Source organism: Terrapene carolina, unplaced genomic scaffold, assembly GCF_002925995.2.
Source record: "Terrapene carolina triunguis isolate 2854851 unplaced genomic scaffold, T_m_triunguis-2.0 Scaffold236, whole genome shotgun sequence".
Classification (NCBI taxonomy): Eukaryota; Metazoa; Chordata; order Testudines; family Emydidae; genus Terrapene; species Terrapene triunguis.
In genome coordinates, this window is record NW_020664587.1 from 154,051 (window position 1) to 157,642 (window position 3,592).

Here is a 3,592-nt window from a genome sequence, read left to right on the forward strand (position 1 = left end):
TTCTTTTGGTAACCACTCTGACTTTTTGCCTATCACTTATTATCACTTAAAATCTATCTTGTGTAGTGAATAAACTTGTTTTACTGTTATCTTTACCAGTGAGTATGCCTGAAGTGTTTGGTAAACTGCTCATATTTACAAAGGCTGGTGTATATCCACTTTCCATTGATGAAGTGATGTACCAATTAATAATTTGCATTGCTTAAGAAAAGGTATTGAGCAGTGCAAGATGGTATATTCCTGAGATACAAGGCTGGGAGCTGGGGGGATTTGGTTGGTGCCTTTCTCTGTGTGATTTATGAGTGGCTCTGGGGGCATTCATGCAATCTAGCTGGTTGTGGGGCTCCAGATGCTGTTGTGCTGAGTGATAACAGCGCCTGGAGGGGTTTGCTGCTTGTCACTATCAAAGCATTATGAGAGACAGCCTAGGCTGGAGAGTTAAGGGAGCACAGCGGTCCCACGGTCCCGGGCTGCACCCCAGGGATCCCGTGTCAACAATTAATCTAAACATAAATCAAAACATAAACATAAATCCCTTAACACAATCTTTGGGTACAAGTTAAAATTACTCAAATGATAAACATATAGTTAGAGCAATACTAAGCAGTTGTGTTCTGCATGCGGTGATCAGTCGCTGCCAGCAATCTTAAATCTGACATTGTTTTATATGTATAAAGTTTAACATTCATAATACAAACACACATCTTTAGTCACATAAACATACAGACACATACTCATTAATCCTATTTCTATCTATGTTTTACACTATAGCTAGCATGCTTACTCTTTTCCTGGCTCCCTATCTTCACTGACTTTTGCCTGCTGACTGCCTATCTTTTATTCAGTTTATCAGCCACTAGACCATTTCTAATTGGCTTGTTTCCCAATCTTGACATTAGCATACTCTATCCTCCAATCACATTTAGAGCCTCTTTGATTAGTCCGTTCTTCTAGACCAATCATAACTGCTAAATGCCGGCTGTCAATCAAAGCAGTTGCACAACTAGCCTGAGTATTATGATCAGTTTACTATTATGGTCTGGTGACTCTTACCTAGTTTTGCACTGAGCATACTTGACTGACCCTTCCCTGCAATGTTGGAGTGACCTTTATCTGATCTCAGTCCACGTTTGTCTGCCTGCCAACAGACCAACTATATACTAAGGTCAAACTGCTAACTCATTTTTCTTGGCTATGCGCCAACATTCCACACACAGCAAATTACCACAACTATGAAACTATAAACAACCTCATCCCTTTAATTGTTAATTCATGCATCTTAATGTTATGGTCTGTTGTTGCCACCCTATTTCCTGCCAATTTTGTTAATCTTATTTTAGTTCTTCCCCTATTTTCAGTCAATGATGACAAGGCAATACTTTTAGTGCTGTGCTTAGGAAACAGAGTAGTGCAGTTCAAAATCTCTCATATCATATTTGGATTGGTAGGATCATTTTTCTTCAAGATTGGTATAAATGATGCCTTTAGCCAGTCAGTCAGTACCTCCCCTTGCTCTCATATCTTCTTGCATATTTTTTCTAATGCTTTGATAGCACTTGTTACACTGGCTTGTAGCAGCTTATTCTTGCAGCTGTGGACTGGCATCAATTATAGTCTCACCCTTTAATTATATTTCAGATTAAACCCTTATCAGCTTTTCTATTACTTTGCCTGGGGTTGATGTCAGGGTCACCAGTCTATAGTTACCCTGGTCATCCTGCTTGCCCTTTTTGAATATTGGCACAGCATTGCCACTCTTCTAGTCTTTTTGAATTTCCCTGGTAGTCCAAGATTTACTAAAAATTAACACCAGTAAACCAGAGATCCGAGCCAGCTCTTTTAGGATTCTTGTGGGCAAGTTATCAGGGCCTGCTCATTTTAAAATATCCTTTGTAGATGCTGTTTAATACCTTCCTGAGTTTTTAATAGATTGGACAGTGTCTTTCTTCCCTGTCCTGCCAGATGGCCTTGAGGAAGAACTGCAGAAAGCAGGCAGTCAGAGATTCCAGCCAGTAGAACCCAAAATAGCTAAAGCAGGGACCTTTTTCACCTTTGGACATTACAGTCAAAATTGTAAAATATTCTTTCTCTGCCCTGTGCTGATTAGATGTTTGCTCAAACAGCTTCCCCTCCCTCCAAGTCTCTTCAGCTCAGCTTCACTACACACCAACCCTCCTAGCCTCTCCTCTTCCCCCTCTCCTCCTTTCCTTCCCTCCCACCTAACTAAACCCATGCCCCACAAAATCATGGCACTGACATAGCAGTGAATGTGATCAGATTGTTCACCCTGCTTGTATGCCTTCCCCTACCTGTATCTTCCTTGTCTATTTAGAAAATTTGCCTCATTTCTTTGTACTTCTCCATCTGCCTGTATCCATCTGTTGTCTCATACTTAGGGCTAGTCTACAGTAAAAGACTTTGTCAATACAGCTATGCCTCTAAAACTATACCAGCAGAGGCCCCTAGACATACAGATTATGCAGGCTCCAGGAAGGATTTTGGGTGCAGGCGGGGACTCCGGGGCTGGGGCCAAGGGGTTTGGCATGTGGAAGGGAGTGTGGGCTCTGGGGATGAGGGGTTTGGGGTGCAGGAGGGGGCTCTGGGCTGGGGCAGGAGGTTGGGATGTGGGGGGTGAGGGCTGCGGCTGGGGGTGTTGGCTCTGGGGTGGAGCTGGGGATGAGGGGTATGGGGTGCAGGAGGGGGCTCAGGGCTGGGGTGTAGGGGGTTGGGGTGTGGGAGGGGGTTCAGAGTGCAGGGTCCCAGCAGCACTTACCACTCCCAGGAAGTGGCCACCAGGTCCCTGCGGCCCCCTAGATGTGCACTGCCCTCACGCCTGTAGGCGCTGCCCCCGCAGCTCCCATTGATAATGGTTCCCAGCCAATGGGAGTTGCTTAGCTGGCATTTGGGGTGCACGCAGCATGCAGAGCCTCCCTGGACAGCTAGGGGCCAGCCGCAGGGACCTGGTGGCCACTTTCGGGAGCTGCATGAAGCCAGGGCAGGCAGGAAGCCTGCCTTAGCCCTCGGCCCTCGCTGCGCCGCCAACTGGACTTTTAATGGACCGTAGCCGCCGGGATCCCTTTTTGACACTACACTCTTTGGGTAAATTCTTCAAAAACACATCAAGTCAATGGGTCTTATGTCACTTGGGCCACTTTTGAAAGTTATAACCTTTGTTCCTAGATGTATGACCTTGCATTTGGCCACATTAAAAAAAAAACCATGTTGCTTGAATGAACTCAGCTTTGTAAATTAACCTATTTTTATAATTATTTACCAATCTACCAATCTGTGTGTCACCTACAAACTTTACAAGCAATGGTTTTATATTTTTCCAGATGGCTAAAAAATAGCGAATAGCTCCCCGGTTCTGACTGTATTCTATGCAGTATCCAATAGATGGTGATGCTGTATTACAAATATTTTAGTCCCCCTTTTTTTTAAGCCAGTTTTGTGGTGACACCGGGCCGAAAGTCAGCGGGGGCAGGTTTCGCGGTGACACTGGCGCCAGAAACCGGCGGGTTTTGCGATGAAGAGTGGGGGGAAGGGGGTTGCAGTGAGGCCGGGCCGGAAGCCGGAGGGGTGGGTTTTGCAG